Below are 27,924 nucleotides of genomic sequence, written 5' to 3' on the forward strand. Positions count from 1 at the left end.
TGTTGGCAAAGTAATTGATTCAAGCGTATATTATTTTCTATCTGCCTTATTGTGTTGAACATTATTGCTCTGCACTTTATCCACTGACTTTGGGTTGTTACCATTTGTTGTCATTGTTGTTCAGTCACTAAGTCATGTCCGACTCTTTGCAACCCCATGGACTATAGCTCACCAGGCTCCTCTGTCCGTGAGATTTCCCAGGTGAAAATACCAGAGTGTGTTTTCACTCCTTCTCCAGGGGATATGCCCAACCTAGGTCTCCTGCGTTGGCAGGTGGAATCGTTACCTCTTAACCACCAGGGAAGCCCTGTTACCATTTGGGGGCTTTTATAAATAATGCGGCACACATGTAGGTGTTTCTGCTGACTGGATACCAAAGAGTACAGCTGCTGAGTCACAGAGATTGTCAGAAACTCTTCAGATTCTTCCCTGGCTTCATCTTTGTTATTCCACCACAACAGTGGTGGCTGGCTCTGTACAGGTGCTAAACCAGCTTCTAACAGCAGTTCTTGTTGGGTCTGTGCAGGGTGTTCCTAGCTTCCTTCTCTAGAGTTTTCCCCCCTTTTCTGTTGCTGTCCCATCCATCTCTGCTATGGAACTCACTTGAAATTCATGCACATACAACCTGGAATTGAGAAGATTAATTATTTGTGGGGCAAATATTTTACCAATGTGGGAGGAATGGATGAATCAACACACCTCCCTTTCTTTCTTCAGAAGGATATTTCTAAGAAATATTTCCTGTAGCCCCTCAGACAGTCTCATATTAAGCAACACTTATCTTTGTCCAGTTGAGAATTCATCTGTGTGTTGTCCCTCCTGATTTCCTTGATTGGGTCTCCTTGTCTCTCAATCCAGCCTCCCTGGGTTACCCTTAAACTTTTGTCCCAGGCTCTGCTTTCTAGGAATACTAAATTAAGATAACTTGTGCATGGTATGTAGTGGTATTACAGTTACTAAGACTTTCATCTGGGGCTGATTATGAAAAGATGGAGATGAATGGTGAGGTGTTGGATTATCACGTGCCTAAGACATTTCAACAGTATGAGAAGGAAGGTAAGAAATGTAGAGTGGGTTGATTAACTGCCCTAGGTATTTATTAAAGTAAGTAATAGGCTCAGAGAAGCCAAACATCTCAAGACACTTTGTGAAAGCTAACAGATATTAATGGCAACATTTTTAAAAACTCCATCTATTGTAGACAATGCTGAAAATAAGTTCCAGGCCTAATCACAAAACTGGACATTTTCTAGCTGGAAATAATGGGCAGACAAACCTGAAAACCTTGAACACCTAAATTTCTCTCTAAGTCCACATGTGTAGAAGTAGTATCCCCCTCCTTACAGAGGAGGACGATCTACCCTTGCGTAGAGAATACACGAAGGCTGTATCTGACTCCGTATCTCACAAGATAATTCCTGTCCTCCTCCCAAATTGTCTCCTTCACCCCTCATTGTTTTCAGGCAAAGGACTAAATTCAGGTCTCAGTGTAGCTCAAATCCTACCTAAAGCAGGAAGTTACTTACATACCAGACTTGTGTGGGAGTGATTGAGAGTTTGGAGATGTCCCTCGCTTTCTATAGATTCCCTGGTGGCTCAGATGGTAAAGCGTCTGCCCGTGATGTGGGAGACCTGGGTTCAATCCCTGGGTCAGAAAGATCCCCTGGAAAAGGAGATGGTAACCTACTCCAATACTCTTGCCTAGAAAATCCCATGGATGGAGGAGCCTGGTGGGCTACAGTCCTTGGGGTCACAAAGAGTTGGACACGGCTGAGTGACTTCACTCACTCACTCAGATACACTGAAAATTGTTTTTTGTTTTTTTTACTAAATATAGTTGATGTACAATATTATGTTAGTTTCAAATGTGCTATACAGTGATTTCACATTTACATTCATTTTGAAGTGATCATCATAAGTCTAGCCATCTGTCTCCTTGTAAAGTTATTATGATATTACTGACCCTATTCCTTCTGCTGCATAGTACATCCCTGTAGCTTATTTATTTTACACCTGAGAATTTGTACCTCTTAATCTCCTTAACCTATTTCACCCCTTCCCACCTCCCTCCCCTCTGACAACCACCTGTTTGGACCCTATATCTCTCAGTCTGTTATGCTTGCTTGGTTTTTTTCACCTTTTTAAGATTCCACATACAGTAAGATGAAGTGGTATTTATCTGTCTCTGTCTAACTTATTCCATTAAGCCATAATGTCCTTTAGATGCATCCATGTCATGGCAAGTTGTAAGTCTTTTTTTATGACTAAATAATACATTTCATTATGTGTATATATGCCTCATCTTCTTTATCAATTTATCTATCAGTGAACACCTAGGTTACTTGCCTATCGTACATAATGCTGCAATAAACATTGGTGTGCATACATTTTTTTGAATTATTGTGTCTTCTTTCTTTAGGAAAACACCTAGAAGTGAAGTTGCTGTTCTACTTCATGGTCACAGATGGCAGTTCACTGTTTAGTTTTCAAGGAAACTCCATTCTGTTTTCCATAATGGCTACATCAATTTACAATTCAATCAACAGGGCACAAGAGTTGCTTTCTCTCCACGTCCTTGCTGTTTGATAGCCACTGTGACAGGTGTCAGGCAGTGCCTAAGCGTGGCTTCTGTTTACATTACCATAATGATTGGTGACTTTGAGCATCTTTTCATGTGTCTGTGGGCCATCTGCCTGTCTTCCCTGGAAAAATGTCTATTCAGGTCCTCCACCAATTTTTAAATCAGGTTGTTTGTTTAACGTTGAGTTGTAAGAATTCTTTGTAGTTTGGGGATATTAATTCAATATTGGATATATCATTTGCAAATACCTTCTCACATTCAATAGGCTGTCTTTCATTTCATTTCATTTCATAGTTTCTTCCCTATTCAAAAGCTTTTTATTTTGATTTAGTCCCACTTGCTTATTTTTGCTGTTATTTTCTTTGCTGAGAAGACAGACTCAAAAAAGTATTGCTAAGACCACTGTCAAAAAGCATACTGTGTATGTTTTATTCTATAAGTTTTATGGTCTTAAAATCATTTAAGATTTTAATCCGTTTTGAGCTTATTTTTGTATATGATGTGATTCTTTTGCATGTAGCTGACCAGTTTTTCCAGCACCAGTTTATTGAAAAGGCTCTGTTTTCTTCATTGAATATCCTGGCCTCCTTTGCTGTAGATTAATTGAATATATAAGTGTCAGTTTATTTCTGGGCTTTCTGCTCTGTTCCATTGATGTCTGATCTGTTTTTGTGCTAGCACTATATTGTTTGATGACTGTAGTTTTGTAGTACAGCTTGAAATCAGGGGAATATTATACCTCCAGCTTTGTTTCACTTTCTTCAGGTTGCTTTGACTATTTAGAGTCTTTTGTGGTTCCACAAAAATTTTAAAAGATTTTGTTCAGTTCTGTGAAAAATGCCTTTAATAGTTTGATAGAGATTGCATTGAAACTGTAGACTGCCTTGGGTAGTATGGTCATGTTAACAATATTGACCCTTTTAATTCATGAACATAGTATATTTTCTCATTTGTTTGTGTCATTTTCAGCTTCTTTTATCAGTGTCTTATAGCTTGCTAAGTCACTTCAGTCGTGTCCGACTCTGTGCGAACCCATAGACGGCAGCCCACCAAGCTCTTATAGCTTGCAGAGTACTAGTTATTTATCTTTTTTGCTTATGTTTATTCATAGGAATTTTATTCTTTTTGATGCAATTGTAAATGGGATTATGTTCTTAATTTCTCTTTCTGATAGTTCATTATTAGTGTGTAAGAATACAAGAGATTTCTAATGTGTTAATTTTGTGTCCTAAAATTTACTGAATTCATTTAGTAGCTTATTTAAGATATTCTACATATAATATTATATAGTCTGTAAACAATGATAGTTTTATTTCATCCTTTCTAATTCGGATTATTTTTATTTCTTTTTTTGTCTGATTATAGCAGTTAGGACTTTGTACTAAATATAAGTGGAAAGAGTAGGCATTTTTTACTTATTCTTGATCTTAAAAGGAAATGCTTTCAGCATTTCACCATTGAGGATTATGTTGGCTATGGGCTTGTCATATATAGCCTTTATTATGTTGAGGTGTGTTCCAGCTATATTGATTTTGTGGAGAGTTTTTTTTTTTTCAATTGTAAATGAGTTTTAAATTTTGTCAAAAGCATTTTCTGAATATATTGAGATGATCATGTAGTTTTTATTCTTCAACTGTTAATATGGTGAAAGTGAAAGTCCCTCAGTCATGTCTGACTCATTGCGACCCCATGGACTATACAGTCCATGGAATTCTCTAGGCCAGAATACTGGAGTGGGTAGCCTTTCCCGTCTCCAGGGGATCTTCCCAACCCAGGGATCAAACCCAGGTCTCCTGCATTGCAGGCAGATTCTTAACCAGCTGAGTCACAAGGGAAGCTCAGAAATACTGGAATGGGTAGGGTAATCCTTCTCCAGCATATCTTCCCATCCCAGGAATCAAACCAGGGTCTCATGCATTGCAGGAGTATTCTTTACCAAACTGAACTATCAAGGAAGCCCCAATATGGTATTAAGAGTTAATTTTTAGGTAGGTTGATAGGGAGTCCTGGGCCCTCAAGGAGGAGAAGGAGGCAAACATTTTTTTACATTCCTTCACCTTAGTCATGTAGGACTTTTTTTCCTCAGCTCCGAGTTTCTGTGTCAACAATCTATTTCGCTTGACACTCACTTTCTTTAAGCCCAAAGCTAATGATTATACAACAAAACAATATATCTTATGTGGGAACCTGTTTTTCTTCAAAAGTCTATGCTCTTGATTATATGGATATAATATGTCCTGCCCAGAGACATCTTGTCCAGAGACCATTCCCCTTGGTTAATCTTATTTTGATGTTGTCTCAAGATGTACACTGTGGGAGAAGAGACTGGTAAAACTTTCACAGCCTTGAGGTATTTCTTTTATTTATGTTTAGCAGTCCACTAAAAAGTACATAATGTCCCACCTAAAGTAGTGAGAGTGGGCACTCTTCTACCCCCTTCCAAGTGTCTTTTGCTGGAAGATTTTCTCTATCCTTTCACTTTAATAAAATCTTTTCTACACAAAGCTCTGAATGACTGAGGCTGCATCTTTGGTCCCAGAGTGAATTCTTCTCCTTTGGAGACAATGAATCTCACACCATTCACTGTAAGCTACCAGCACAACACATTGATGGTTTGTGGATAACGAGCCATCCTAGCATCCCTGGGATAAATCCTACTTGATCACTGTATATGAGACTTTTAATGTATTTTTGGACTTGGTTTGCTAATATATATTTTTTTAAGAATTTTTCCTTCCATGTTCATTAGTGATATTGCCCTAAAGTCTTTCTGTGGGTTTTTTGTGTGGTTTTAGTATCAGGATGATGCTGGCCTTGTAGAATGAGTTTGAAAGTGTTCCATTCTTTTTGATTTTTTGGAAGAGTTTTAAAAGGATGGGTATTACCTCTTTAAATATTCACCTGTGAAGCCATCTGGTCCAAGGCTTTTGCTTTTTGTGAATTTTCTTTGTCCCACTGACTCAATTTCATTACTGGTAATTGGTCTCTTCATATTTTCTTTTTCTTCGTGATTCAGTCTTAGAAGAGAGCATATTTTTTGAATTTGTTCACTTTTTTAGATCATTCATTTCATCAGTGTATTTTTATTCATTTTAACCTCTTATGAATCTTTGTATTTCTGTAGTGTCGTTGTACATTCTCCTCTTTCATGTCTGATTTTACTTGTTGAACTCTCTCTATTTTTCTTGATTGAGAGTCCCTTGGACAGCAAGATCAAATCAATCAATCTTAAAAGAAATCAACCCTGAGTACTCTTTGGAAGGACTGATTCTGAAGCTTCAACACTTTGGCCCCCTGACATGAACAGCTGACTCATTGGAAAACATCCTGATGCTGGGAAAGATTGAAGGCAGAAGGAGAAAAAGCTGACAGAGGATGAGATGGTTGGATGGCATCACAGATTCAATGGACATTGACTTGGGCAAACTCTGGGAGATGGTGAGGGACAGGGAAGCCTGGAGTCCCAAGGGGTCACAAAGAGTTGGACACAACTTGGTGACTGAACAAAAAAAAATTTTGATGAGTCTAGCTAAAGTTTCATTTTTATCAATTTTATCTTTTCAAAGACCCAGCTCTTGGTTTCATTGATCTTTCTTCTTCTTCTTCTTCCTTTTTTTTTTTTTTTTTAGTCTCTCATTTGTTTATGCTCTGCTCTTTTTATCTCCTACTAACTTGGGATTTTGTTTTTTCTTTTTGGAGTTACTTACAGTGTAAGAGTAAATTGTTTATTTGAGATTTTTCTTGTTTCTTGATGTAGGCTTGCATCATTCTTTTTTTTAAAACCTTTTAACTTAAAAAAAGCATTTATTTATTTGGCTGCTTCACATCTTACTTGCAGCACACAGGATCTTTGGGATCTTTTCATTGTGGTGCATAGATTCTCTAGTTGTGGCATGCAGGCTCAGTAGTTGCAGTGCACAGGCTCCAGAGTGCATGGGCATTAGTAGTTGCAACAAATGGGCTCTCTGGTTGTGGCACAGAATCTCCAGAGCAGGTGGCTCAGTAGTTGTGGTGTGTAGGCTTAGTTGCACTGCCATATGTAGGATCTTAGTTTCCCAACCAGGATCAAATCCTCTGCATTTCAAGGCAGATTCTTAACCACTGGACCACTGGGAAATTTTCTAGGCATGTATCATTCTAAACTTCCCTCTTAGATCTGCTTTATCTGCAACTCATATATTTTGAATCACTACATTTTCATTTTCATTTGTCTCTAAGTATTTCTTGATTCTTTCAATAACTCATTGGTTATTTAGTAGCAGGTTGTTTATGCATATGTTTTTTTTTTTAATTACAGTTTTTTCTCTATGGGTTGATTTCTAGTTTCATACCACTGTGGTTGGAAAAGATGGTTTATCAAAGCAATAGTCTTTGTAAACTTATTGAGACTTGTTTTGTACCCTAGCATGTGATCCATCCTGGAAAATACTCCATGCACACCTGAAAAGAATATGTATTTTGCTTTTGAAGGAAAGTGAAGTGAAAGTTTTCAGTTCAGTTCAGTTCAGTCACTCAGTCATGTCCAACTCTTTGTGACCCCATGACTCCAGCATGCCAGGCCTCCCTGTTTGACACCAACTCCCAGAGTTCACCCAAACCCATGTCCATTGAGTCAGTGATGCCTTCCAACCATCTTTTCCTCTGTCATCCCCTTCTCCTTCTGCCCCAAATCTTTCCCAGCATCAGGGTCTTTTCCAATGAGTCAGCTCTTTGCTTCACATGGCCAAATATTGGAGTTTCAGCTTCAACATCAGACCTTCCAATGAACACACAGGACTGATTTCCTTTAGAATGGATTGGTTGGATCTCCTTGCAGTCCAAAGGACTCTCAAGAGTCTTCTCCAACACTACAGTTCAAAAGCATCAATTCTTCAGTGCTCAGTTTTCTTTATAGTCCAACTCTCATATCCATACACGACCACTGGAAAAACCATAGCCTTGACTAGACAGACTTTTGTTGACAAAGTAATGTCTCTGCTTTTTAATATGCTGTCTAGGTTGGTCACAACTTTCCTTCCAAGGAGTAAGCATCTTTTAATTTCATGGCTGCAATCACCATCTGCAGTGATCTTGGAACCCAAAAAAATAAAGTCAGGAATTGTTTCCACTGTTTCCCCATCTATCTGCCATGAAGTGATGGGACCAGATGCCATGATCTTCGTTTTCTGAATGTTGAGCTTTAAGCCAACTTTTTCACTCTCTTCTTTCACTTTCATCAAGAGACTCTTTAGTTCCTTTTCACTTTCTGCCATAAGGGTGGTGTCATCTGAATATCTGAGGTTATTGATATTTCTCCTGGCAATCTAGATTCCAGCTTGTGCTTCTTCCAGCCAAGCATTTCTTATGATGTACTCTACATATAAGTTAAATAAGCATGGTGACAATATGCAGCCTTGAAGTACTCCTTTTCCTATTTGAAATCAATCTGTTGTTCCATGTCCAGTTCTAACTGTTGCTTCCTGACCTGCAAACAGGTTTTTCAAGAGGCAGGTCAGGTGGTCGGGTATTCCCATCTCTTTCAGAATTGTCCACAGTTTGTTGTGATCCACACAGTCAAAGGCTTTGGCATAGTCAATAAAGCAGAAGTAGATGTTTTTCTAGAACTCTCTTGCTTTTTTGATGATCCAGCAGATGTTGGCAATTTGATCTCTGGTTCCTTTGCCTTTTCTAAAACCAGCTTGACCATCTGGAAGTTCACGGTTCACATATTGCTGAAGCCTGACTTGGAGAATTTTGACCATTACTTTACTAGCATGTGGGATGAGTGCAATTGTGCGGTAGTTTGAGCATTCTTTGGCATTGCCTTTCTTTGGGATTGGAATGAAAACTGACCTTTTCCAGTCCTGTGGCCACTGCTGAGTTTTCCAAATGTGCTGGCATATTGAGTGCAGCACTTCCACAGGATCATCTTTCAGGATTTGAAATAGCTCAACTGGAATTGCATCACCTCCACTAGCTTTGTTTGTAGTGATGCTTCCTAAGGCCCACTTGACCTCACATTCCAGGATGTCTGGCTCTAGGTGAGTGATCACACCATCGTGATTATCTTGGTCATGAAGATCTTTTTCGTACAGTTCTTCTGTGTATTCTTGCCACCTCTTCTTAGTATGTTCTGCTTCTGTTAGGTCCATACCATTTCTGTCCTTTATCGAGCCCGTCTTTGCATGAAATATTCCCTTGGTATCTCTAATTTTCTTGAAGAGATCTCTAGTCTCTCCCATTCTGTTGTTTTCCTCTATTTCTTTGCACTGATGGCTAAGAAAGGCTTTCTTATCTCTCCTTGCTCTTCTTTGGAACTCTGCACTCAAATAGGTATATCTTTCCTTTTCTCCTGTGCTCTTTGCTTCTCTTCTTTTCACAGCTATTTGTATGGCCTCCCCAGACAGCCATTTTGCTTTTTTGCATTTCTTTTTCCTGGGGATGGTCTTGATCTCTGTATCCTGTACAATGTCACGAACTTCTGTCCATAGTTCATCAGGCACTCTATCTATCGGATCTAGGCCCTTAAATCTATTTCTCACCCCACTGTATAATCATGGGGGATTTGATTTAGGTCTTGAAGAAGGCTGAGTGCCAAAGAATTGATGCTTTTGAACAGTGTTGTTGGAGAAGACTCTTGAGAGTCCCTTGGACTGCAAGGAGATCCAACCAGTCCATTCTCAAGGAGATCGACGCTGGGATTTCTTTGGAAGGAATGATACTAAAGCTGAAGCTCCAGTACTTTGGCCACCTCATGCAATGAGTTGACTCATTGGAAAAGACTGATGCTGGGAGGGGTTGGGGGCAGGAGGAGAACGGGACGACAGAGGATGAGATGGTGGGATGGCATCACTGACTCGATGGACGCAAGTCTGAGTGAACTCTGGGAGTTGGTGATGGACAGGGAGGCCTGGCATGCTGCGATTCATGGGGTCACAAAGAGTCGGACATGACTGAGCGACTGAACTCAACTGAACTGAACTGATACCTGAATGGTTTGGTGGTTTTCCCCATTTTCTTCATATTCAGTCTGAATTTAGCAATAAGGAGTTCATGATCTGAGCCACAGTCAGCTCCTGGTCTTGTTTTTGCTGACTGTATAGAGCTTCTCCATCTTTGGCTGCCAATATAATCAATCTGATTTTGGTGTTGACCATCTGGTGATGTCCATGTGTAAAGTCTTCTCCTGTGTTGTTGGAAGAGGGTGTTTGCTATGACCAGTGCGTTTTCTTGGCAAAACCCTATTAGCCTTTGCTGTGCTTCATTTTGTACTCCAAGGCCACATTTGACTGTTACTCCAGGTGTCTCCTGACTTCCTACTTTTGCATTCCAGTCCCCTGTGATGAAAAAGACATCTTTTTTGGAAGTTAGTTCTAAAAGGTCTTGTGGGTCTTCATAGAACCATTCAACTTCAGCTTCTTCAGTGTTACTGGTCAGTATAGACTTGGATTACCGTGATATTGAATGGTTTGCTTTGGAAACAAACAGAGATCATTCTGTCATTTTTGAGATTGCATCCAAGTACTGCATTTTGGACTCTTTTGTTGACCATGATGGCTACTCCATTTCTTCTAAGGGATTCCTACCCAGAGTAGTAGATGAAATCGTCCTCTTAGTTAAATTCACCCATTCCAGTCCATTTTAGTTCACTGATTCCTAGAATGTTGACATTCACTCTTCCCATCTCCTGTTTGACCACTTCCAATTTGTGTTGATTCATGAACCTAACTTTCCAGGTTCCTATGCAATATTGCTCTTTACAGCATCGGACCTTGCTTCTATCACCAGTCACATCCACAACTGGGTGCTGTTTTTGCTTTGGCACCATCCCTTCATGCTTTCTTATTTCTCCACTGATCTCCAGTATCATAATGGGCACCTACTGACCTAGGAGTTCGTCTTGCAGTGTGCTATCTTTTTGCCTTTCCATACTGTTCATGGGGTTCTCAAGACAAGAATACTGAAGTGGTTTGCCATTCCCTTCTCCAGTGGACCACATTCTGTCAGACCTCTCCACCATGACCCGTCCGTCTTGGGTGACCTCACATGGCATGGCCTAGTTGCTTAGTCATGTCCAATTCTCTGCTACCCCATGGACTATACAGTCCATGGAATTCTCCTGGCCAGAATTTCGGAGTGAGTAGCCTTTCCCTTCTCCAGAGGATCTTCCCAACCCAGGGATCAAACCCAGGTCTCCTGCACTGCAAGTGGGTTCTTTACCAGCTGAGCCACAAGGGAATACCAAGAATACTGGAGAGGTAGCCCTCGCTCTCCAGTGATCTTCCCAACCCAGGAACTGAACCGGGGTCTCCTGCACTGCAGGTGGATTCAAAGCCCAAAAGTGAAAGCAAAAGTCATTCAGTCACATCCAATTCTTTGTAACTCCATGGACCGTTGAATACTCCAGGCCAGAATACTGGAGTGGATAGCTGTTCCCTTCTCCAAGGGCTTCCCAACCCAGGGATCAAACCCAGGTCTCCTGCATTGCAGGCAGATTCTTTGCCATCTGAGCCACCTAGAAAGAAGTTTTGGAGGAAACTTCTTTACAGATTTGTTAAGTCAATGTAGTATATTATGCTGTTTAAGGCAAGTGTTTCTTTATTGATTTTCTGTAAGTGTGGTGTTAAAATCTCCTACTATTTCTCCCTTTATGTTTGTTAAAATTTCCTTTATGTATTTAGGTGTTTCTTTATGGGCTGCATATATATTCACTGCTGGAGTCCAGCCCCAGCAGCCAGGGATTCAATCTGAAGAGATGAACAGTGCTGGCGAATAATGAGACAGCCTCTCATTTTTCTTGGACTGCCTATTTATTTCAAGTTTAAGATTCTCTTTTATACTTTTACAAAAACATTAGGTCAGAGGTTTGACATTTTCAGTTCCCCCTCTCCCAGATTTATTATCTCATAAATCATGTTGCTCTTCAGAGTTCCTGCTTCAGTGATTCTCTCAGAATCAGCCTTATCATCTATTATCTACCTCCTCTAATGTGTCCTAGTGATAACTTGTGATTACATTGTAACTCATGCTACATTCCTCAGTTTACTAGTATCTTCCTAAATCCTGTTTGCCAGTAACATCCTGAGCTCACTATCTCTTAAAAAGGCTTCTAGCTATAGTGTCTCTAAAAATTCCTAACTTCTATAAGCTATAGTAAAATATGCTAACTTTATAACATTCCTTAAATCTTTAACTTCTAACTATTTCAATTATTTCTAAGCTTTAAATTCAGTAAACTCCTTTGCTATAAACATTTCCCTCTCAAATAGGCTTCAGATAGCAATCCCTCCCAAGGCCTCAAGCTATGGCCTATGTGCTCATCCTGGAACACTCTTTTGTAAAAGTCCTTGAACAAATGTCAATGATTAACTTTATGAATTATTTTCTGAGCACAGCTGCAGAAGGCTTTGTGCCTTCTCATGCTCCTCTCAAGAACAATAAACACCTTAATATTCCTTTTCAGTCAACTCAGCTGAGAAGAGGAAAAGACAAGTCAGAATTACAAAGCCTAACTCCATCCTGGGACCATGCCTGTGGAATGAGGAGAAGGGTCTGGGGCCATGCCTCCATTTTGTCAGTAATGCCTAACGTGGCTCCCAACAATTTACAATTGTTCTTTTTCTTGGATTGATCCCTTGATTGTTATATAATGTCATTCTCTCTTGTTACAGTCTTTATTTTGAAATCTATTTTGTCTGATATAAGGTGGAGAAGGCAATGGCACCCCACTCCAGTACTCTTGCCTGGAAAATCCCATGGACAGAGGAGCCTGGTAGGCTGCAGTCCATGGGGTCGCTAAGAGTTGGACACGACTCAGTGACTTCACTTTCACTTTCATGCATTGGAGAAGGAAATGGCAACCCACTCCAGTGTTCTTGCCTGGAGAATCCCAGGGATGGTGGAGCCTGGTGGGCTGCCATCTGTGGGGTCGCACAGAGTCGGACATGACTGAAGCGACTTAGCAGCAGCAGCAACAGCAGCAGCATTGGTCCCTTAGCTTTCTTTTTGTTTCTGTTTGCATGTAATACCTTTTTTCATTCTCTCACATTTAGGCTGTCTGTGTTTTCATATCTGAAATGAGTCTCTTGTAGACAGCATATGTGTGGGTTTTGTTTTTGTATTCATTCAGCCATTCTTTGTCTTTTGCCTGGGGCATTCCTTTCATTTACATTTAAAGTCATTATTGATATATATGTATCTATTGTTATTTTGTTAATTGTTTTAATGTTGTTTATTCTTTTTTTATCTTTCTTCCCTGTGATTTAATAACTATATTTGGTGTTATACTGGGATTTTTTTCCCTCTTTTATGTGTGTATCTATTATAGTTCATCAGGTTGTGGTTACCATAAGGCTCATACTATATATATATATATAAAATACTATATGCTATATATATATACTCATACTATATATATATATAAAGTTGGTGATTTTACAAGATGAAATGCCAATGAATTCTAACCATCCTACATTCTTACCCCCAAACTTATGTTTAATGTTTTTGTCATTATATTTTACATATTTTTGGTGTCCTTTAACTACTGTTTGTGGATGTAAATCATTTTACTATTTTTGTCTTTTAACCTTCATACTAGTTTTTAAATGATTAATCTACCACATTTACTGTATGTTTGACTTTACCAGTGAGATTTTTCCTTTTATAATTTCTATATTTCTAGCTGTTGCCTTTACTTTTCTACTTAGAGAAGTTCTTTTAATATTTCTTGTAAAGTCAGTTTAGTAGTGTTGAACTCTTTTAACTTATCCTTGTCTATAATGATATTTATCTTTTTTTCAAATCTAAATGATAACTTTACTGGGTAGAGTGTTCTTAGTTGTAGGCTTTTCCCCCTATCACTTAGTGAATCTTATTTGGGAATCTTTGTGCTTCCTTACCTTGAATGTCTATATTCTTCCCCTGGTTAGGGATGCTTTCAGCTATTTTTTTCTTCAAATAAGTTCTCTACCCCCTTTCTCTTTTTCTTCTTCTGGAATCTCTTTAAAGCAAATTGAGTATGCTTGCTGTCCCAGGGGTCTATTAAACTATCTTAATTTTTTAAAATTCTGTCATTCCCTTTTTCTATTCAATTTAGGTGATTTCTACTGCTATGTCTTTCAAATTGCTGATTTGTTCCTCTATACCATCTAAACTACTGTTGATTTTTTTCCAGAGTATTTTTTATTTCAGTTATTGGAATCTTCATTTCTGTTTGGCTCTTCTTAGTATTTTTTAACGTTGCTGATTTCATCCATTTTCTTCCAAGTTTGAGGAGCCTCTTTACAGTCACTACCTTGAACTCTTTATCAGGTATGTTACTTATTTCCACTTCCTTTAGTTCTTTTCTCTGAGGTTTTTTCCTGTCCTACCATTTACAACGTTTAATGTCTCCTCACTTTGCCCAATTAGCTGTGCTTATTTCTGTGAATGAGGTAGGTCAGTGACATATCTGGACCTTGGAGACTTGGCTTATATGGGAGAAGTCCTATCCATCCTAGGAGCATATTCCCCTCTGGTTATAGAGCTATATATTCCACGGATACCTCCCACGTGGATTCTGTGTGCCTTTCTGTTGTGGTAGGGTCAGCCACGGTGGTCATCCTGGTAGGCTGGGCTGCCCCAGGCCTGGTTGGCTTTGAAGTGATGCCTCATGCAGTGCCTATGGGTAACTAGAAGGTTAAGTAAGCTTCCTCTGGGGCCCAGCCCATGGTAGGCAGGAATGGTTCCCTAGTGCTAATGGACAGGAGGGAGTATCCCAAAACTGCACTTGCTGGTGACAGTGCTTCAGAGTAGAATGAGCCCTCCGAAATGAGTGTTTCTAGCATCTCTATTTCCAGCAGGATCCCTGTTGCCTCTTACTTCTCCAGGAGACTCTCCAATATCAGCAAGTTGATCTGACTCAGGCTCCTTTCAAACTGAACTGGGACTTGGAGTATGTGACGTTTTGCACATGCCCTTTAAAAGCAGAGTCTCTGCTTTCCATAATCCTTGGTTCTCCCAAACATAAACCCCACTAGTGTTCAAAGCCAGGTGTTTTGGAGGCTTGTCTGCTCGGTGTGGGGCTTCTGGGCTGAGAAGTCCAATGTGGGTCCTGGACCCTTCATTATTCGAGGAGGAACTCTACAATTTAGACATTCCCTCTGTTACCAGCCCAGAGGTGTGGGTCCTGACTATACTCCGTCTCTCCCTCTCCCACCCATCCCATTTTCATTCCTTCCTTATGTCTTTAGTTGTGGGAAATCTTCTGCTAGTTTTCTGGCCATTCCTACAGAGTTGCTCTGTAAATACAGTTGATTTTGACTTTCTGGATTTTAGCTTTCTATCTATGATAAAGGGAAAATAATACTAAATCTTAAGAGTTTCATGAGGATGGGCAAAGCTAAATCACTTAGCTTAGAGCTTCTCATGTATACAAAATGTTGAATATTGATAACTGGCTTTTCTTTGCCACATTCTCCTCAGGCCATATTTCTTTATCAGTATCACTCTCCTCCCTAACAAACTTCTCCCTAGAAAAAAAGTCCACCACAACAATGAACCAACCTCAAATGAACTCTAATTCAAATAGAAAACATAGTAACATTACTTATGCATCCACCTATTAATAATAATAGTGAATGATTTAGGTTACAATATATAATCATAATTTCTTGTATTTAAAATGAGCACTGAAACCATAATTCTGAGATATATCTAACCCCTACATCGACATGTTTGCCTGCTTCAGCTGATAGTCTTTTTTATGGCAAGGACTGGTAACCTAAATATTTGGTTAAAGAATTAGGAGAGAAATAAAATAGGTAAAAATTCAGCAATAAACTGCTTCCATTCTAAGCAGTTAAATTGGTATTAAAGTCATGGAAAAGGAAGTGAGCTTCTCATCTGTTTTCATTCTGTGACTTAGCCCAATTACCCAACCTAAAATAAAATCAAGAGTTTCCAATGAAAGAAGTTGCAAAATATTGTAATCATGCCATACCCAGGGTCAAGTGTTTATATCTATAATCTTAGGTTGTCGGATGTTGAAATTGATAGCTTACCCAATAATTGCACACCTATAAATAAGAATCTGTTATACATTTCTCAGTCTTAGTTACAGGATGTAATGGACTATATTTCTGTCTTTATGGCTTTACAACATCTGTGCAGCATAGGCCATGAGCTTCAGGTGACAAAGCAAATAGGCACAAATCAGAAGAGGCTGAATGAGCTATAATGACCAGATGAAGTCAAGTGAAGAGAAAGTTGTCCAGTCATGTCCAACTCTTTGAGACCCGTTTAGTCCATGGTTTTCTCCAGGCCAGAGTACTGGAGTGGGTAGACTTCCCCTTCTCCAGGGGATCTTCCCAACCCAGGGGTCAAACCCAGGTCTCTCACATTGCAGGTGGATTCTTTGCCAGCTGAGCCACAAGGGAAGCCCATATGATCAGACAGTCAGGGGAAAAAGAACAAAACTAAGGAAGTAAATCAAAGGCAAAATTGGGGTCAGTTTCAAAAACGAGAAAAATAAAGAGTGTCAAAATATGAGAGAAAAAAGTTGGGGGAGAGCCAAGTTTCAAATCAAGAAGCTTTTGGTAAACATCTAAGTTGCAATAGTTAGAATTTTGGGTAATCACTTAACCATTTAATTTTGTGTAATCACTTACCCCTGAGCTTGAGTTTATTACTTAATTTTTTGATCCTAGTCTCTACTCTGTAAGGTTGTTCTACAGATTAGAAATAACATATATTTAGGGCCTGGCATACAGTAATAGCTCTAGACTTAGAGAGGTTTCACCTTTTTTTGAGAAACAATTGTATACTTGGCTGAATGTATACACACACTCCAGTAAGTTTAGTAAGTAATGAATAACTTAAACGCAGGATTCTTCTCTTCCCAAGTCATTACTTTCTTCCAGATGTGATGTTTTAAATTTACACACTAACATTACGCCCAAGATATGTACCGGTTATAATAATAGCTCTTAATATAACTAACTTTCATTGCATCCTTACTGCGTAATAAGATCCACCAACAGGATATGTAAACACCAATAAAATTATGACTCAAATAGAGATGAAGCACCTCAAAGCTTGCCAAGAAGTACCTGAGAACATTGTCAGATATATTTCAGGCCAGCAAGCTTCTTCTAGTAAATATATTGGAGTGAATAATATACACCAGCATAAAACACATATGATAGCCAGGTGAATGATGTTATATTCACTGCCTTTTATACAGATGGCAAAACAATGGCCCACAGAAGTGATATACTTGTTCATAGTCCATTTGACTTTCTCTAAGTCTGGGGGTCAGCTCCCCCTACCTCTGATTTTCAGCTAGTGTCCATTTTACTTCATTGTGTAGAGCAAACTCCTTGGGTGCATTAAGACACAGGTTGACTTCACTGGTTCAGTGAGTACCCAAGCTTCTCTCCAGCTCTGGCTTGGGGCTCTCAGAGCCTCCAGTTTCTAGAAATCACATCTTGTCCAATCTACTTCAAATAGGGTAGAAGTGGCATGTGGTACTCAGAGGATCATTCCTGCACACTCATTAATTTAGTCTGCTGTCACTTTGAAATTACATACTTCAGATAGAGTAGAGTTAATTCATCTTTAGTAAGAGAAAAGTATAATTCTATACTATTTTGTATTAATAAGTTAGTTTGATAAGACAGTTATATGGACTTGGTATGTGAAAAACATTATGATTGGTTGAGGAAAAAGAGAGAGAAATGCAAAAGTGAGAGGTTAGGTGGAGACTATTTTAAATAGTTCCCCATTACAAATCTCAATCCAATTTCCCCTTTTGTACTTGGGGAGGAGGAAAAGATGAAAAGATTTTTTAAAAGCAAGAGGATGGTTTCTTTTTCTTCAAGCAGGCTGGATCTGAATATTTAAATTCAAGTTTCCAGGCTCTTTACTTCATGGAAAATAGATGGGGAAACAATGGAAACAGTGACAGACTATTTTCTTGGGCTCCAAAATCAGTACAGATGGTGACTGCAGCCATGAAATTAAAAGACACTTGCTCCTTGGATGAAAACTATGACCAACTTGACAGCATATTAAAAAGCAGAGACATTACTTTACCGACAGAGGTCCATCTAGTCAAAACTATGGTTTATCCAGTAGTCATGTATGGATGTGAGAGTTGGACTGTAAAGGAAGCTGAGCATTGAAGAATTGATGCTTTTGAACTGTGTTGTTGGAGAAGACTCTTGAGAGTCCCTTGGACTGCAAGGAGGTCCAACCAGTCCATCCTAAAGGAGATCAGTCCTGAATATTCATTGGAAGGTCTGATGCTGAAGCTAAAACTCCAATACTTTGGGCACCTGATGCAAAGAACTGACTCATTGGAAAAGACCCTGATTCTGAGAAAGATTGAGGGTAGGAGAAGGGGATGACAGAGGATGAGATGGTTGGATGAGTCAATGGACATGAGTCTGTGGAAACTCCAGGAGATGGTGATGGACAGGGAAGCCTGGCTGCTGCCGTCCATGGGATCGCAAAGAGTCAAACACGACTGAGTGACTGAACTGAACTGAACTGAACAAACTAAATTGCAATAAAATGTAAAAGTAGCACAAAAATAAAATATTAATTAGGGGTCTTCATCAAAAATAACATTGTTTCATACTAACTTTTGTTTCAATAAACTAGATAAAGACTAAAATAAATTGTGAAATTTGGGGAAATGACTAAAAATCATAAAAATTACCTTAAAACTATACTTGTTCCATTAACAATATCTGGAAAGATACTACAATCCTAAAAACTATGTGAAAGAATTTATTAGAGGAAAGGACAGTGGTCTTGTGGTTTTAAAAAAAATACAAGAAATCCAGAGGTTCCTGGGGTTGGAGGTGACAGAGAAGCTGGACTCTAACACCCTGGAAGTGACACACAAGCCCAGAGCTGGGGTTCCTGGCATCGGTCACTGCGGCGTCTTTCCTGGTAAGCCCAAAGAGACTGAGGAAAACTCATCTCACAAGCAATGGGTCCAAAGAGATTTTAGACATAATACTGAGATTTTATAAATTACTGTCACAGGAGAAATAGTACCTTCATTTTTTTTTTCATATAGAATTGTGAATTATACACTGAATTTGCCTAGAGACGTATTGATTCTGCCACTGAGAAAGCTCTGACAGTTCTGGGAGGAGGTGACGCCACTTAGGTTCTTCAGGATTTATGAAGGAGAAGCTGACATAATGACTTTGCACTCAAAGGTAATAAATAAAATAAAATGTTTTCATTCATCTGGTGTTGTCTTATTGAAAAAGCCATAAAGAAATTCTGATTGCCTATATTTCCATCAGTATTTTTCCTCTCCTAGAACTTGGAGACTGATCATTTTGATGTACCTGGAGAAGTTTCGGGTCACACCTCTCCACCAGGGCCTGGTTTGTATGGAGATGTGCGCTTTGATGATGATGAACCATGGGCTGAAGACGCAGCAGGTGACTCATAAACATCTCTGGATGATTTCAGGAATAATGTCCGACACAATCCAAGAGTGACCTGATTATCTAGAATGAGCAGTAAATGGAACATCCTAAGAACTGGAATTTCTGATTATTTGATGGCAACCACTGGAAGCACTCTTTGTTTCAATCATTGTTGAAGAACTTTATGAATAAAGTTGTTTGCTGTCAGCATTTCTGAAATGCTGAAAGGAAAGAAGCTGTATTTTCTTCTTTGCTGTCAGCAAGCACAATGTTGAAGCATCATTTAATCTTATTTTCACAGCTTAGGAATTTGTGGAGGTTTTAGAATGAGCATGTTAACAATGCTTCTCTTTCCTTTTACTACAGATGATTAAGGAAAAATCAATTACATTGAATCAGGTTTGACCCTAAAATGTGCCCTGGGATTTCTTTTCTTACCATCTGGCTTCTTTTCTTTTAAAAATAAAGATCAGGAGGAGCATAAAGATGGCAGAGGAATAGGACGGGAAGACCACTTTCTCCCTCACAAATTCTTCAAAAGAACATTTCAACGCCGAGCAAACTCCACAAAACAACTTCTGTAGGCTGGCAGAGGACATCAGGCAACCAGAAAAGCAGACCATAGTCTTCAAAAACAGGTAGGAAAAAATATAAAAGACGAAAAAGGAGACAAAGGAGGTGGGGAGGGAGCTCCGTCCCGGGAAGGGAAGCCCGTCCCGGGAAGGGAATTTTAAGAAGAGAGGTTTCCAAACACCAGGAAACACTCTCCCTGCCGAGTCTGTGGAGAGCCTTGGAAACACAGTGGGCAACATAACAGGAAGGAAAAATAAAGAAATAATTAAAACCAAGAGATTACAAGCCCAACAGTAACTCCCCCAACGGAAAAGCAGCACAGACGCCTGCATCCGCCACTGGGAAGTGGGGGCAGAGCAGGGAGGCGCGGGAGGCGCGGGCTGCAGTGCTTTGTAAGAATCGGGCAGGAACGCCCCACGCGCAACCAGAACGATCTAACTTGGGCTAGCAAACCAGACTGTGGGATAGCTACCACGCGAAAAGCTCGAACATAAGACACCACCAGGACCGTGCACAGAACAAAGGACGGAACGGAAAAAGCCGGCTGCAGACCATCCCCCGCTGGGGACAGGCAGCCAGAGCCGTAAGGGCTGGAAAGGGGCAATTGCAGACCCGGAGAGACTTTACTTACCTAACTGCAAGCAGGCTTCTTTGCTAAGACTTCTGGGGGGTGCTGGACAGTCACAATCTGCCCCACGGGGGACGCCAGCGGTCCACCCAGAAAGCTGAGCAACAGCGGCAGAAACGGTGACAAGCCGCGGCGATCGCGCTCGCCAAACTCCTGAGCTACTCGGACCTGGGAAGGGCACAAATCACAGTCCCAGCCGAATCTGTGCCTCTGAGGGCTGCCTGAGCGCCAAACATGAGTGGCTTGGACCGGGGAAGTGCATGCAGCCTAGGGCCGGCCCCAGACGGTTCCCGGCTGAGCATTGTAGAGCCGGAGCGGTTTGTGCGCCGCGAGAAGGGACAGGTCAAGCGGGGCTGTGACACTGTGAGCACACGACAGTGCTATTTGTTTGCAGCATCCCCCCTCCCCCCTCCCCACAGCGCAACTGAACTAGTGAGCCTAAAAAACCAGCAAACGGAAGAAGTTAAACAGAGGGAACCACCTTGGAAGTGATCCCACACGGCCCAAAACATCAGAGGAGGGCCAGATATATTTTTACTATTTTTAAAATCATTCCTTTTTTTTTCTTTTTTCTTTTTTTTTCTAACTTTTTTTTAATTGTTAAGTCATTTCTCCTCTAATTTTTATTACTATAACCTACTATTACTATTTTTAAAAAAAAAAGATTTTTTTTTTTTTTAAGGCAAACACAATATATAGCCTTTGGATGGTTGTTGGTTTTTTGTTTTTTGGTTTTTTTGTTTTGTTTTGTTTTGTTTCTTTGTTTGTTTGTTTTTTAATAATTCTTTTTTTTTTCTTTCTTTCCTCCTTTTTCCTTCTGCTTCTTTTCTTTAATATTGTATTTTTGAAAATCCAACCTCTACTCTAGATTTTTAATCTTTGCTCTTAGGGTTTTTGTTGTCAATTTTGTACTTTTAAAAACCCAAACTTCACTACCCAAGTTTACCTGAGAGCGAGATTACTGGCTTGAGCACTCTCTTCTCCTTTGGACTCTCCTTTTTCTCCACCAGGTGGCCTCTGTCTCTTTTCTCCCCCATCTCTTCTCTATCCAACTCTGTGAATCTCTGTGTGTTCCAGACGGTGGAGAACACCTAAGGAACTGGTTACTGGCAGGATTTGTCTCTCTCCTTCTCATTCCTCTCTCTTATCCTCCTGGTCACCTCTGTCTACTTCCTCCCTCTCCTCTTCCCCGTATAACTCCATAAATACCTCTGAGCGGTCCAGACTATAGAGCGCACATTAGGAACTGACTACTGGCTAGCTTGCTCTCTCCTCTTCTGATCTCACCGCATCTCATTCCAGTTACCTCTAACTACCCCCTCCCTCTTCTCTTCTCCTTGTAACTCAGTGAACCTCTTTGAGTGTCCCTCAATGTGGAGAAACTTTTCATCTTTAACCTAGATGTTTTATCATCGGTGCTGTATAGATGGAGAAGTCTAGAGGCTACTGTAAAAATAAAACTGAAAACCAGAAGCAGGAGGCTTAAATCCAAAGCCTGAAAACATTAGAGAACTCTTGAATTAAGGGAACATTAAGCAATAGGAGCTCATCAAATGCCTTCATACCTACACTGAAACCAAGCTCCACCCAAGGGACAACAAGTTCCAAAACAAGACATACCACTCAAATTCTCCAGCAACACAGGAACACTCCCCTGAGCTTCAATATACAGGCAGCTCAAAATTATTCCAAAACCTTTGAGGTCTCATAACCCATTACTGGTCACTCCACTGCACTCCAGAGAGAAGAAACCCAGCTCCACCCATCAGAACTCCAACACAAGCCTCCCTAACCAGGAAACCTTGACAAGCCACTGATAGAACCCCACCCACAGTGAGGAAGCTCCATAATAAAGGGAACTCCACAAATTACCAGAATATAAAAAGGCCACCCCAAACGCAGCAATATAACCAAGATGAAGAGACAGAGGAATACTCAGCAGGTAAAGGAACAGGAGAGTTGCCCACCAAACCAAACAAAAGAGGAAGAAGTAGGGAATCTACCTGAGAAGGAATTCCGAATATTGATAGTCAAAATGATCCAAAATCTTGAAATCAAAATGGAATCACAGATAAATAGCCTAGAGACAAGGATTGAGAAGATGCAAGAAAGGTTTAACAAGGACCTAGAAGAAACAAAAAAGAGTCAAAATATAATGAATAATGCAATAAATGAGATCAGAAACACTCTGGAGGCAACAAATAGTAGAATAACGGAGGCAGAAGATAGGATTAGTGAAATAGAAGATAGAATGGTAGAAATAAATGAATCAGAGAGGAAACAAGAAAAACGAATTAAAAGAAATGAGGACAATCTCAGAGACCTCCAGGACAATATGAAACGCTCCAACATTCGAATTATAGGAGTCCCAGAAGAAGAAGACAGAAAGAAAGATCATGAGAAAATCCTTGAGGAGATAATAGTTGAAAACTTCCCTAAAATGGGGAAGGAAATAATCACCCAAGTCCAAGAAACACAGAGAGTTCCAAATAGGATAAACCCAACGCGAAACACCCCAAGTCACATATTAATCAAATTAACAAAGATCAAACACAAAGAACAAATATTGAAAGCAGCAAGGGAAAAACAACAAATAACACACAAGGGGATTCCCATAAGGTTAACAGCTGATCTTTCAATAGAAACTCTTCAGGCCAGGAGGGAATGGCAAGACATACTTAAAGTGATGAAAGACAATAACCTACAGCCCAGATTACTGTACCCAGCAAGGATCTCATTCAAATACGAAGGAGAAATCAAAAGCTTTACAGACAAGCAAAAGCTGAGAGTATTCAGCACCACCAAACCAGCTCTCCAGCAAATTCTAAAGGATATTCTCTAGACAGGAAACACGAAAAGGGTGTATAAACCCAAACCCAAAACAATAAAGTAAATGGTAACTGGATCATACTTATCAATAATTACCTTAAACGTAAATGGGTTGAACGCCCCAACCAAAAGGCAAAGACTGGCCGAATGGATACAAAAACAAGACCCCTCTATATGCTGCTTACAAGAGACCCACCTCAAAACAAGGGACACATACAGACTGAAAGTGAAGGGCTGGAAAAAGATATACCATGCAAATAGAGACCAAAAGAAAGCAGGAGTGGCAATACTCATATCTGATAAAATAGACTTTAAAACAAAGGCTGTGAAAAGAGACAAAGAAGGACACTACATAATGATCAAAGGATCAATCCAAGAAGAAGATATAACAATTATAAATATATATGCACCCAATATAGGAGCACCACAATATGTAAGACAAATGCTAACAAGTATGAAAGGGGAAATCAACAATAACACAATAATAGTGGGAGACTTTAATACCCCACTCACACCTATGGACAGATCAACTAAACAGAAAATTAACAAAGAAATGCAAACTTTAAATGATACATTAGATCAGTTAGACCTAATTGATATCTATAGGACATTTCGCCCCAAAACAATGAATTTCACCTTTTTTTCAAGTGCTCATGGAACCTTCTCCAGGATAGATCACATCCTGGGCCATAAATCTGAACTTGATAAATTCAAAAAAATCAAAATCATTCCAAGCATCTTTTCTGACCATAATGCATTAAGATTAGATCTCAATTACAGGAGAAAAACTACTAAAAATTCCAACATATGGAGGTTGAACAACACACTTCTGAATAACCAACAAATCACAGAAGAAATCAAAAAAGAAATCAAAATATGCATAGAAACTAATGAAAATGAAAACACAACAACCCAAAACCTGTGGGACACTATAAAAGCAGTGCTAAGAGGAAAGTTCATAGCAATACAGGCATACCTCAAGAAACAAGAAAAAAGTCAAATAAATAACCTAACTCTACAACTAAAGCAACTAGAAAAGGAAGAATTGGAGAACCCCAGAGTTAGTAGAAGGAAAGAAATCTTAAAAATTAGGGCAGAAATAAATGCAAAAGAAACAAAAGAGACCATAGCAAAAATCAACAAAGACAAAAGCTGGTTCTTTGAAAGGATAAATAAAATTGACAGACCACTAGCCAGGCTCATCAAGAAGCAAAGAGAGAAAAATCAAATCAATAAAATAAGAAATGAAAATGGAGAGATCACAACAGACAACACAGAAATACAAAGGATCATAAGAGACTACTATCAGCAGTTGTATGCCAATAAAATGGACAACGTGGAAGAAATGGACAAATTCTTAGAAAAGTACAACTTTCCAAAACTGAACCAGGAAGAAATAGAAAATCTTAACAGACCCATCACAAGCACGGAAATTGAAACTGTAATCAGAAATCTTCCAGCAAACAAAAGCCCAGGTCCAGACGGCTTCACAGCTGAATTCTACCAAAAATTTCGAGAAGAGCTAACACCTATCCTACTCAAACTCTTCCAGAAAATTGCAGAGGAAGGTAAACTCCCAAAGTCATTCTATGAGGCCACCATCACCCTAATACCAAAACCTGACAAAGATGCCACAATAAAAGAAAACTACAGGCCAATATCACTGATGAACATAGATGCAAAAATCCTCAATAAAATTCTAGCTATCAGAATCCAACAACACATTAAAAAGATCATACACCATGACCAAGTGGGCTTTATCCCAGGGATGCAAGGATTCTTCAATATCTGCAAATCAATCAATGTAATTCACCACATTAACAAATTGAAAAATAAAAACCATATGATTATCTCAATAGATGCAGAGAAGGCCTTTGACAAAATTCAACATCCATTTATGATAAAAACTCTCCAGAAAGCAGGAATAGAAGGAACATACCTCAACATAATAAAAGCTATATATGACAAACCCACAGCAAACATTATCCTCAATGGTGAAAAATTGAAAGCATTTCCCCTAAAGTCAGGAACAAGACAAGGGTGCCCACTTTCACCGCTACTATTCAACATAGTTCTGGAAGTTTTGGCCACAGCAATCAGAGCAGAAAAAGAAATAAAAGGAATCCAAATTGGAAAAGAAGAAGTAAAACTCTCACTGTTTGCAGACGACATGATCCTCTACATGGAAAACCCTAAAGACTCCACCAGAAAATTACTAGAGCTCATCAATGAATATAGTAAAGTTGCAGGATATAAAATCAACACTCAGAAATCCCTTGCATTCCTATACACTAATAATGAGAAAGTAGAAAAAGAAATTAAGGAAACAATTCCATTCACCATTGCAATGAAAAGAATAAAATACTTAGGAATATATCTACCCAAAGAAACTAAAGACCTATATATAGAAAACTATAAAATACTGATGAAAGAAATCAAAGAGGACACTAATAGATGGAGAAATATACCATGTTCATGGGTTGGAAGAATCAATATAGTGAAAATGAGTATACTACCCAAAGCAATCTACAAATTCAATGCAATCCCTATCAAGCTACCAGCCATATTTTTCACAGAACTAGAACAAATAATTTCAAGATTTGTATGGAAATACAAAAAACCTCGAATTGCCAAAGCAATCTTGAGAAAGAAGAATGGAACTGGAGGAATCAACTTGCCTGACTTCAGGCTCTACTACAAAGCCACAGTCATCAAAACAGTATGGTACTGGCACAAAGACTGACATATAGATCAATGGAACAAAATAGAAAGCCCAGAGATAAATCCACACACATATGGACACCTTATCTTTGACAAAGGAGGCAAGAATATACAATGGAGTAAAGACAATCTCTTTAACAAGTGGTGCTGGGAAAACTGGTCAACCACTTGTAAAACAATGAAACTAGATCACTTTCTAACACCGCACACAAAAATAAACTCAAAATGGATTAAAGATCTAAATGTAAGACCAGAAACTATAAAACTCCTAGAGGAGAACATAGGCAAAACACTCTCCGACATAAATCACAGCAGGATCCTCTATGATCCACCTCCCAGAATTCTGGAAATAAAAGCAAAAATAAACAAATGGGACCTAATGAAAATTAAAAGCTTCTGCACAACAAAGGAAGCTATAAGCAAGGTGAAAAGACAGCCTTCTGAATGGTAGAAAATAATAGCAAATGAAGCAACTGACAAACAACTAATCTCAAAAATATACAAGCAACTTATGCAGCTCAATTCCAGAAAAATAAATGACCCAATCAAAAAATGGGCCAAAGAACTAAATAGACATTTCTCCAAAGAAGACGTACAGATGGCTAACAAACACATGAAAAGATGCTCAACATCACTCATTATCAGAGAAATGCAAATCAAAACCACAATGAGGTACCACTTCACACCAGTCAGAATGGCTGCGATCCAAAAATCTGCAAGCAATAAATGCTGGAGAGGGTGTGGAGAAAAGGGAACCCTTCTACACTGTTGGTGGGAATGCAAACTAGTACAGCCACTATGGAGAACAGTGTGGAGATTCCTTAAAAAATTGCAAATAGAACTACCTTATGACCCAGCAATCCCACTGCTGGGCATACACACCGAGGAAACCAGAATTGAAAGAGACACATGTACCCCAATGTTCATCGCAGCACTGTTTATAATAGCCAGGACATGGAAACAACCTAGATGTCCATCAGCAGATGAATGGATAAGAAAGCTGTGGTACATATACACAATGGAGTATTACTCAGCCGTTAAAAAGAATTCATTTGAATCAGTTCTCATGAGATGGATGAAACTGGAGCCAATTATACAGAGTGAAGTAAGCCAGAAAGAAAAACACCAATACAGTATGCTAACACATATATATGGCATTTAGAAATATGGCAATGATGACCCTGTATGCAAGACAGGAAAAAAGACACAGATGTGTATAATGGACTTTTGGACTCAGAGGGAGAGGGAGAGGGTGGGATGATTTTGGAGAATGGCATTCTATCATGTATACTATCATGTAAGAATTGAATTGCCAGTCCATGTTTGACGAAGGATACAGCTTGCTTGGGGTTGGTGCATGAGGATGACCCACTGAGATGTTATGGGGATGGGAGGGAAGGGGGGGTTCATGTTTGGGAACACATGTAAGAATTAAAGATTTTAAAATTTAAAAAAAATAAAAATAAAAATAAATTAAAAAAATAAATAAAGATCAGGAAAAAATGCCAGAAAATAAATTTCTAGTTCACCTGTTCAAATAAACATGCCAGTGTCTCTAGTTTAGGAGCTTCCCCTCACCCCAAATTGTTTCTAAACAACTTTACTAAATTTTAACACAATGACCAAGATGAACTGTGATTACAATGGTCCCTGGGCTTCTGCACAGAATTTGTTGCAGGAGCAACAAAGTGTCCAGTAAGTGACTGACTTACTGATGTGAAGCTTGGGAGAGACTTCTAGGTTGGAAATTTAGATTAAGAAGTCACCAGCAATTAGACAAAATAATTAGTACTGGTCACTGTAATTTATTGGTAATAAATGTAAGACCCAGGAATGGAGTGGACCAGAGTTATCTACTCATTTATTTTTTCACTCATTCATTCATACCTTCATTCAGGGACTAAATACTGCCTATGAATTGGTTGAAATAAAACCAAGACTTCTGTTTTCCACAACAGTGCTCTAAAAGCATTTCTAAAACCAAAAAACGTCACTCAAATTTTCTTGGGCTTCTCTTTTCAATAGGCAATGAGTTCTGGGCTGTCAGAAGAGTTGAGATGCAAGCAGGTTATCTAAGAGACATTTACACCCTGTGTTTTCCTCCAACCATAAAGAAAACTGATGTAGCTATTTCTGATAAGGAAAAGAACAAAAGACGCTTCTTTGTAGAGGACAAATACTAG

At 39.2% G+C, this 27,924-nt stretch overlaps 1 pseudogene; it reads left to right on the plus strand.

The window, feature by feature from the left end:
* Positions 1-989: 989 nt before the first annotated feature.
* LOC138092764 (stromelysin-2-like) lies at positions 990-27,924 on the plus strand (annotated as a pseudogene).

This window comes from Capricornis sumatraensis, chromosome 16 (assembly GCF_032405125.1).
Source record: "Capricornis sumatraensis isolate serow.1 chromosome 16, serow.2, whole genome shotgun sequence".
Lineage (NCBI taxonomy): Eukaryota > Metazoa > Chordata > Mammalia > Artiodactyla > Bovidae > Capricornis > Capricornis sumatraensis.